The 11144-nt window shown below is 39.8% G+C and overlaps 1 protein-coding gene across 3 annotated transcripts in view; it reads right to left on the reverse strand.

Moving 5' to 3' along the window:
- Positions 1 to 10257, reverse strand: part of LOC124136671 (fibroblast growth factor receptor-like 1) — a 155820-nt gene extending 145563 nt beyond the window's left edge. The window contains exon 1 of one of the 3 annotated variants that reach the window (XM_046502645.2): positions 9929 to 10257. The gene's annotated coding sequence lies outside the window, so the exon portion shown is untranslated. The remainder of the gene's footprint in view (positions 1 to 9928) is intronic. The other 2 variants (XM_046502644.2, XM_046502643.2) reach the window with 2 other exon arrangements.
- Positions 10258 to 11144: the final 887 nt, after the last annotated feature.

Below are 11144 nucleotides of genomic sequence, written 5' to 3' on the forward strand. Positions count from 1 at the left end.
AGCTCACATAACAATCATAAAACTAACTTGCAATTTGTTATCCATCTTCCCGAGGCAAGTGAGTGAGTGAGTGAGTGAGTGAGTGAGTGAGTGAGTGAGTGAGTGAGTGAGTGAGTGAGTGAGTGAGTGAGTGAGTCCGGACTGTTGCCGATTTATAGTGCTAGCTCACTGAGATACCATGCCGCAGTTTAACATGAATACCCCACTCAGACACAGTATACTGACTCCGAGCTGACCAGTCCTTGTTTTAGCCCCTTAATGCTGAGTGCCAGACAGGGTAACAACAAGTACCATCTTTTAACGTCTTTTGGTATGACGCGGCCAGGGATCGAACCCCGGACCTTCCGCTCTCCGGGCAGACGCTCTACCACAAGACCACGGAGGCGGCGTCTTCAGCATGACGAGCGAATGCTTTAACCACTAGGCTACCCAACCACCTCCCTAGGCAAGTATCTCCACTGGACTATATCAAAGCCTAGTTTCTACCCTTGCCACATCAAGGCCACTTTTCTTGGCTCGAACCTGGCGCCACCTCGTACAGATCACGAGTTGTGCCTATTGTAATGAAAACGTGATATCCAATCAGATCAGTGTTCTTATCTCATATAGCTTCACAAAGATGGCAACCACCAAAGGCGACGACCAAATCGATCAGATAACAAAAACATTCATGATTTCATCCCTGACACAAAAATATAGGCAATCGTTGGGGGTTTTAAAAGATGAAACAGACATACTCGTGTCAACAAAGACAGGCAGCGGTAAATCACTTTCATACGAAGATGTACAGTCGTGGATGTTGATTTTGGGAAACATTCTCTGATTGGACAATCGATATGTGCGATAATCCAATTTCATTTAGCACAGGAAGGTGGGCTTGATGTGGCAAGGGTGGAAACAACTTTGATAAAAAGTCTAGTGCACGCTCTTGCCTTGGGAAGATGTTTATTATCATAACTATGCACACATAGGACCTCTCATCAGAGATCACACTCCACCATTACCAATGAAATCTATTCCCAGAAAACAATCTCTATGTACATAATTATCATCACTTGATATTAACATTGCTTGATCATAAAACCAGTGACACAACTATATTACAAATGACACCATGTATGATATATGGGGTAGTAGTAGACTGTATTATGACATCCTAGTCAGTTTTCTTGATTCAGATCTAGGATATACACAGACTTTGAGTGTCAAGGATGCTTTGTCGTCCCATGTCTGTCGTCAGTCATCAGTCATTTCAGCCACCCCACCCTGATGTTTGGGAGTGAGTAAGTGAGTTGTGTTTAACGCCGCTTTTAACATTATTCCAGTTATATAAGGCGTGTCAGCTTAAAGTGGGAGGAAAGCCCGAAGTGATGCAGGTCTCAGACGTTTACCACTTTGGTGAAACCCACGAGCACGCGTATGGTGCTGACAAACCTAGAAACATAATCGGGGCGAACCGGGATTTGAACCCACAATCATAGGTTTCTGGCGTGCCCAAGGGGCGCAACTCTGCACAGTGAATCACGGCGCCTTAGACGACTGGGCCACCCGTGCCCCCCACTGGGTGGGAGACAGCTGATCACATCCACACCTACAACCAGGCATGTAGTACTGCACCATGACTGGAATTTATGTTTAAATTATTTTTTACTAAAAGCCAAAGCAAGTCTACATCAAACTAAACCAAGTCTAGTGTTCTTGATTCAACACATGAAAACAGCAGAGAAGGGAAGGTTCTATTGAAAAAAATAAGTTTCAATAATATCAAAGAAATGTTTTCACAGACTAAGTGTTAGTCTACAAGTCATGCCTCCAGGGATTTTTCCAGCATTTCAAACATGTCTTGGTAGGCAAACTGGGAGAGAAAAGGTGTTTTTAAAAAATTCCTTTTATTTTTACATCAGGTGTATTTTAACATTGTATTTTTACATTGCATTCATTGCAGTAATGTAACACTAAGCATTGAAGCCTCTTCCTGTTTACTATTTCTGTTATCAATGAATCACTAATTCATATTAGTTATAAATATAATAACATGAATTGTGAATTTGTTTCAATTAGGGACATTTTACTGTCATTTGTTCAGATTTGGGGTTGACTATTGGCCACCGCTAGATAACTCCCTGTGTGCTCCCTTGCTATAAGACTAACTGTTCAAGGTACTCAAGGCTCTATGCAAGGCTCTATGCAAGGCTCTATTCAAGGCTCTATACAAGGCTCTATACAAGGCTATATTCAAGGCTCTATACAAGGCTCTATCCAAGGCTGTATTCAAGGCTCTATTCAAGGCTCTATACAAGGCTATATTCAAGGCTCTATTCAAGGCTTTATACAAGGCTATATTCAAGGCTCTATACAAGGCTCTATCCAAGGCTGTATTCAAGGCTCTATGCAAGGCTCTATTCAAGGCTCTATACAAGGCTCTATACAAGGCTATATTCAAGGCTCTATTCAAGGCTTTATACAAGGCTATATTCAAGGCTCTATACAAGGCTCTATCCAAGGCTGTATTCAAGGCTCTATACAAGGCTCTATTCAAGGCTCTATACAAGGCTCTATACAAGGCTATATTCAAGGCTCTATGCAAGGCTCTATTCAAGGCTCTATACAAGGCTCTATACAAGGCTATATTCAAGGCTCTATTCAAGGCTTTATACAAGGCTATATTCAAGGCTCTATACAAGGCTCTATCCAAGGCTGTATTCAAGGCTCTATACAAGGCTCTATTCAAGGCTCTATACAAGGCTCTATTCAAGGCTCTATACAAGGCTCTATTCAAGGCTCTATACAAGGCAGAGTAGCAAAGGAGTTGCTGTCAACCTTGGAGATAAATCAAAACAGACAATGGACAATTGTACCACCTGCTATGTAGACAACAGCGTAAAATGGCTAATAAGAAACGTTGCTGTCAGTACTGATATTCAAATGTTTTCTGCATCAATATGGAGGAAAACCTAACACTAAAAAATAATGATTTGAGCAAAATAAATCATGATCATAAGGAGAAACATTTTTTCAAAATTTTGCTCCGTCAGTCTGCCATATTGAGATGAGATGTTTACTGAGCCAAAAATGTGTTTTGAGGGAATTTTAATGTCTGTCAAAACAAGGACAAAGTTCACATATTTGCCCAAAATAGAATCCCACAACAAGCTAACAAATACCAAATTTCATTACACTTTTTTTTAGTTTTGCAATATTTTGTCCAATTTCCAAACATTTATAAACAAAAATTATTAATAATATTCCATAAAGATGAAGAAGGGTCAAAAGTTAATCCAAACGTAGATACAGTGTCCATGAAATACACATATTCAGATAAAATGTCACATGGAAATGCATATGCCTATTTCTCAATAGTTATCATTTTTAACCACAAGAGTACCTACTACCATTTGATGGCCTTATTGCTGGGATTACACCAGCTTTAACACAGAGGGTTCAGTGGATTTGTTAAATGTATTCATTATAGGTTCAATACGTTAAGCGCTTACCTGTCACAATCAGGTTTAATGTTCATGAAATTGGTGTCAGTCATGTGATGAAGGTGACATGTATGTTCGTGCATGTGCTGCACCATCTGCGGTCTTCCCATTGCACAGGTGAGTCACTTTTCCATCTAGCTTAACATTACTTTGTGGATATTTGAGCTTGACTGGCATTATTTGAATTGACAATTGTCCAGGCCAATGGGCAGAGTATGAGCCGTATGGCAAATGTTTTTTTAACAGAATGAGTTTGATGCTGTGGAAAGTTGCTGTTAAAAGGTATAGCTGTGGACCAGACTAAGGGGACTTCATACCAAGGAAAGCAAAATGAGTTGCAAGAGTTTTTTCCAAATTGCAAAGAACAACTACAACTTTGTTTCCATTTAAAAAATAGAAATACATTTAACCCTGATGTTGTTGTATTTCAAGGAAGGGAAGCTTCTCTAAATATAATTCATTGCTGTAATCAATATGAAAGCCTCATAACAATGACTACTTTTCCACAAACAGCCGATCAGATTGCATGTTTCTTGAGCCTATTGCCAAAATACTTGTAATTATGGTAACCACACAATGACCAAAAGAACAATAATCAAAGTTGTTTTTGGATATTTTGATACTTCTTGTAGACATTTCTACTCGCATTATGTCAAGCCAATCTGACCCGTGAAGATTCCGGGGTAGAATAGGTCTTCGGCAACCCATGCTTGCCGTAAAAGGTGACTATGCTTGTTGTAAAAGGCGACCAACGGGATCGGGTGGTCAGGCTCGCTGACTTGGTTGATACATGTCATCGATCCCAATTGCATGGATCGATGCTCATGATATCAATCACTGGATTGTCTGATCCAGACTCGATTATTTACAGACCGCCGTCATATAGCTGGAATATTGCTGAGTGCAGCGTTAAACAACAAACCAACCAAATCAAGCTAATCTAGTGTCACAATTGTGAAAGGCCCTTCACATTGTCAACGTATAAAACAGTCACGACTGACAATAACTCACCAGATGACACGCCGTGCTGTGCTCTTGGGAAAGCGAACATCGAGAATCATCAGACAGAAACAGATCATAGATATGTGGTGACATTTCAACTCCTTTGCACATGTTACTTTCAGTTTGGATTATTTGACAGTCAATGTTTTGATATGCATGGAACTTGAAGTTCAAGATGAGACAGCTTGTGTAGTGTCAGTATTTGATAGGTTGATGAAAAAGAAAAACACCTCTCGAGAATATAATGATGATAATGGACAACTTTGTGGTGACTGCCATCTCTACAATGACCTTCTTGATCATTTGAATCATAATGGTGCAGGCTTTACCGGAGAAACTTTGCCATTCGTTGGCCAGAAGGTCTCCATTTTAGAATTGTAATTTCTATCATGGTAAATATTTTATGTTCATTTTGACGAATGTAAAAAAAAAAAAAAATTGAATGCATGAGTCAAGTCATAAAGTCAGTTACAAAACTTAATGTGTAATCGGGGCGGTCGGGTAGCCTAGTGGTTAAAGCTTTCGCTCGTCACGCCGAAGACCCGGGTTCGATTCCCGACATGGGTACAATGTGTGAAGCCCATTTCAGGTGTCCCCCGCCGTGATATTGCTGGAATATTGCTAAAAGCGGCGTAAAACCACACTCACTCACTCACTCACTAATGTGTAATCTTGCACAACACATTCTGAATGTGTGTGAAAAAGAAAGAAACTATCTGAGAAAAAGAACACTTTAGAGTGGCAACCATCATGATGGAATAATCTATGCAAGTGGTTCCAGTGTCATAGGCCATGTTGTGTGAGAGGACATACAACAGGCAACATACACTCTACAACAATAAATAAACATCCTTTCAGGTGAGCTAAAAATGAACATCTAAGTTCAGGTGAGCTAACAATGGGTGCAATAATCTCACCACAGAGGTAATTAAAGTCATTGGTTATCAAAATAGGAAAACACTGATGTAAGCTTGAGGTTACAATGAAGTTGACTGGAATCTAGCAAGTCGGGCAGAGACAGGGTAAATAAGTCACACCAATGGATGTCTCTTAGACTCCTCTGGCTTCAGCAGCTGGGGCAACCCTAGGTGGGATACGGAAGGAGAAAGAGACAGCCAATATATGAGATTCAGGAGTGGCGAGATATGGTATGGGTGTCATCCCAGGAACTAATTCCACTGCTTAAAGGGATGCAATAGAAAACCTATATCACAGAGGCCACACGTCGTTCCATAAACAGAAACAATTTGCCAGCAGTATAACATCAAAGCACTGATCTATTTATCAACTACAGAGTACTATTTATGTTACACTGCATTTCTCTGGATCCAGAATTGCTGTGCATCTTCTGAAGACAAGGCCGTGGCATGAAGGCATACGCTGACTGAAAGAAACCACTTAATCAATTAATCAATGCCTGGGGAGCCTTCAGGTGATGAGGAAATCCCCTGCCACCACTGTGGTACATGGCTTGAAGTCTTACCCATGTACAGGAGCAGAACCATGTCTACAGGATTCATGCACAGACAAACTTAGACCAATGTAAGGAAATGCTTTTTAAGTACTCTGATGTAAGTAAATCTAAGTCAACCAATGTCTACAGACACAACCAGTGTGCTGTACCAAACTCTTGATGGAATAAAGAATACCAAGAGCAACTCCTGGTGTATAATCCTGGCATGTATGCATGATGTTATATAAGAGCGAATATAGGGTGGAGCCTGTATACTCAGGCACTTAAATCCTGCCATGTATGCATGATATTATATAAGAGACAATATAGGGTGGAGCCTGTATACTCAGGCACTCAAATCCTGCCATGTATGCATGATATAGAGCCAATATAGGGTGGAGCCTGTACACTCAGGCACTCAAATCTGCCATGTATGCATGATGTTATATAAGAGACAATATAGGGTGGTGCGTGTACACTCAGGCACTCAAATCCTGCCATGTATGCATGATATTATATAAGAGACAATATAGGGTGGAGCCTGTATACTCAGGCACTCAAATCCTGCCATGTATGCATGATGTAGAGCCAATATAGGGTGGAGCCTGTACACTCAGGCACTCAAATCCTGCCATGTATGCATGATGTTATATAAGAGACAATATAGGGTGGTGCGTGTCGACTCAGGCACTCAAATCCTGCCATGTATGCATGATGTTATATAAGAGCCAATATAGGGTGGAGCCTGTATACTCAGGCACTTAAATCGTGGCATGTATGCATGATATTGGGGCCATATCTCAGATGGGCCATTCTAAGCATGTGCACGCACATAAAGGACCTCTGCTCACCCATGTATACTGGTTGGGCCATTCTAAGTAGATGATCAATACAACCAGTATCTACTTGTTGAGCCATACTTATCATGTACATGTATGTACAACTTATCCATGCAGTTTGGGCCTTTGTTTTTCAGTCAGCCATCAACGTTGGGATCTATTCCATGCCATATCTCCTGCTATGCAGACCAGCAACATTCCTCTGCTATGGATTACAAGCCAATACCGAGTAGCTGATCACGCTGAAGCATTCAGTGTTGAGTTGGGTTACTATACAAACTAAACTTGATGAACTTGCGAAGAAAAAGTTGACTGTTGATGGTGAGCGTGACAGAATGGGTATGTACGTTACTTATCTATCACAACAAGCAGCACTTAAGGAGTGAGCTGATCAGTCAAGCGGAACCACATTTAATGCAGTCAAACTGTAAACTGAAAGCCAAATGTCACACCAAGGCTGGAAATTAAAGAATTTCCTGAAAATCCTACAACTTGAAAGGAATGTGTTAAACAGTTTAACAGCATTGTTTCTTTAAGGATCAAAATCAGTTGACGAGGAGTTCAACATTCGGAAAAAATCATTAAAATTTAGTTGTTGGTTGTAACAAGAACTTTAAAATGAGATCACATTTTTTCCAATTTACGGAATCTATTGAGTTTCTTTTTCAGTGTTGGTGAAACAGTGTTATCTATCACAAGAACTTGTTGTCAGTATTTAATTTTCCAATGTAGACGGTAAATATAGTCGTGCATGAGAGTACATTCAATACCATTGAAATATTACTGCTGTTTCTACCATATTGATTACACAACATATTTTTGAAATGCCACCATCACTCTCTACTTTCAATTGGTATAATGTGAACCATCACATACAATTCAATTGACCCGCAGTTTTAAGAATGTGTGGGCTTGAGGCAGCGAGGCTGTTTTCTATCACATGGCCTTCAGACAAACCTTCATTCAATGTAGATATACATAAGGTGTCTGTTGTTAAACACATGACCATTCTGCATCCATCCATCAATATAATATCAATGAACAAATGCATAGTAAACAAAAACAAGTTTAAATTAGTTCAAGAAGATTATTCCAGGTTGTACATTCCCTTCAAAGACAATAAAATATCCATGATCACAGTTCAACAACTAGCACCACTAACAACGAATGAAATAGAACGAACTACCACCAATTACCCACACTGTAACATTAGCCTTTCCGTCCCTCTATTATTGATATGGGAAAATCTGACAAAGGTTCCAGGTCAAAGTCTTCATCGCTTTTTGAAGACAAGATGAAGATAAGACACTCGCATCCAATAATCAGACAGCTTCATCAAGAAACAAATACTCGTTGCAGGGATTACAACACTCGTCTATTCATCATTAATTGTCCTGTAACAGTTTCTGCTGATGGTACGACACATCCCCTTAACAAGAAGAACACAAGTAATTACTGATAAAGCTGGTAGTTTACTTGCCAGACTTTTTATCCCTGCGTTTAGACACACTGACAATTTTATCCTGAATGCCATCGTGTGGAAGTGTGCAAGGGTTGATGAGATAGGGGAAAATGGCTATTAGTCAAAACCATTAAAACAAATGTCTATAATTTGGCTTGATGTGTTCATCCTGAATGCCTCGCATTATCTGACACTTTTAATTGATGTCTTTCTTATTAATTTCAATATGAATCCAAATTGTCATTTGGGTGAAGTTCTTTTGTCAGCTTTATGTAATCAAATGCTCTGAAACTTTTTTCGATTTGGAGAGATCAATCATGATAAGCATAATATTTTCAACATTATAGGTCAGATCAGCTCTTTTAAAGCATCAACATATTTGTGGATTAAATTTAACCAATGTAATATATTTATAACCTAACAAAGCCAATTTCAGACATATTGCATTCCACTTAGACCACTATTCCACATTTATTGTCAACCACTTGAACCCCTTCAACATGTATTTTACACCACTTAGACCCCTCTTCCACATTTTTTACATCACTTAGACCACTATTCAACATTTATTGTACACCACTTAGACCACTATTCCACATTTATTGTGCATCATTTAGACCACTATAGCTGCATTCCACATCTATTGTACATCACTAAGACAACCATTCCACATTTATTGTACATCACTTAGACCACTATAGCTGCATTCCACATGTATTGTATGCCACTTAGACCACTAGTCCACATCTATTGTACATCACTTAGACAACCATTCCACATTTATTGTATCACCCATAGACCCATCTTCTATAGGTGTCATAAACAATTACATTTCTGCTCCTTGCATGTATCTTGGACACATCTCCTGGTAAAGCTAGAACAACATGAAGCTGAAACCCCTCGATCCAAACATCCATGTATATGGAACTGCAGTTTCTAATCCATGAATTGATTAGACAAACATCGCTAATTGCACATACCCCGACCAGCAATGTGCGTCTCTCACTTTCTACACAACATTGATTAGTCAACTGTGTTGTAATTAACTGCACGTCCTCAACTCAATGCTGTGACAATGCCTTATAAATTAGGAAAAGAGGGCCAACTGTGCCATTAGAGGCATCCAGTGTACTCATGTCGGAGTACACTCGGGCCTTTGACAAAAGATGTCGTCATACCTAGTGCTAATGAACTGTCCTTCGTAACCCAATATTACAAAAGTTGATTAACAATTTATACAAGTCATGTACTAAACTTACCCACCCCAGTACTCGCTTATCTGAAACTTCATCTTAATAAGTACTTTGACAAGGCTTCAAACTGGAACATTCTCCCTACCTCTGCACTCATTAACTCAGGATGTGTCGCTTGGTTTGTCATAGGAAAAACGATATCAAGTTCACAATTCTCTTCAAAAGAATAATCACATTAAGCAAAAGGAATTTTAAAGTCAGAAGAATCCTTATTTCCAATGGTCAATTGACCACGGCTGACAAAATAACATCACCAGTATCTTGTACGACCATCTTGAAAAGTCTATAATACTCCCTAATAAAATGAAACTTTTTACAACCGCCATCAAAATAATCATGAATCCAATGATCTATAATCAATAACCAATTATTGTTAGATCTGCTTCTCAGAACCTCATGCACTTCGTATGTATTTAAGCAAACTTTGTACATACCTGAAGCAAATACAAATCCTCGTTATCAAACCAGGTAGTCCAATAATCAAAGACACCTGACCAAGTATATCCAGCGTGTACTCCAAGCTACTCCGATGTGCTCCGTCGTCAGGTGCTACACAGACAGCATAAGCGTAGAAGCCTGTAGCAGTATCCTGTATCCTTCACACTGTTAGGCTCATCATCAGCTTGTGTTAATCTGCCTCAGGGGCGAGGGAGGAGAGAGAGAAAGCGTGCTGTCGGAGGGCTCCTGTCGTGCGGGCAGCCCACCACAATGTGCTGGAGTCTCTGACTGTCAGTCAGACCTCAATCAACTCCGTCTGGCCAATCGGGGAGCGGTCCAGGTCCCATCATTGTCTGTGAATGGGAGGACAAAAACAGATTTACTATGCAGTTGTTGTAGTAGTAGTGATGCTGTTATGACAAACGGTGGTGTTCACATGAGAGGGATTGGGTTATGTAATGCCTGGAGGAGGATGCACATTACTCTCGTTGTACTAATACTATTACATCAGGACGCTGATGGCTGTGGTGCTGTTTTGTATATGACTATTAGTGAGCTGACAACGTACCAGCTAGCTGCAGTGGCTCAGTATTCCCGGATTCTGTCTACATATTCTTTGATAACGGTGGCATTTCTTTGTTACATGTGAAATACCCCAGACCTAAGAATACGTTAAATATGATGATAGGCCGATGGTTCTAGTTTGTAATGAGGACAGAGATAGAATTCAACTTTTTTATTTGCAATGTTCAGGTACAGAAGCAATAATACCTTTAACAAGCTAGCACATGTACCAAACTTTGCACTGAAAGCATAAAGAAGGTGAAATCCTCTATTCACCTCTGTCATTGTTGATACTATAGAGCTTCTAAAATGACACTTAAAAACACTGTTACCTGTAGCCCTTCTACTAAGGATTTTTACTAAACATATGACACAATCCATTTCTCATCCCCATCCCCATCCCCATCCCCTTCTCAGTTCCAGCATCCCATCCTCCTCACCCATCCTCCTCACCCCTTCAGCTCAACCCTGAAATTAAGAGCCTTCCGGTTCCTGAAAAAAGTGTTCTAATAATCTTAAACATAACTTTATTTTGGGAGCTATATGTTAGTCTAAGGATTCTACGCCAAAGTCTGTTAAGTATGTATTATGATATCCCCATTGCATCATAAATTTTAGAAACACCAGAACTGTTTACTTACGTGTTTA

This window comes from Haliotis rufescens, unplaced genomic scaffold (assembly GCF_023055435.1).
Source record: "Haliotis rufescens isolate VD_foot unplaced genomic scaffold, xgHalRufe1.0.p SCAF_1, whole genome shotgun sequence".
Taxonomy (NCBI): Eukaryota; Metazoa; Mollusca; class Gastropoda; order Lepetellida; family Haliotidae; genus Haliotis; species Haliotis rufescens.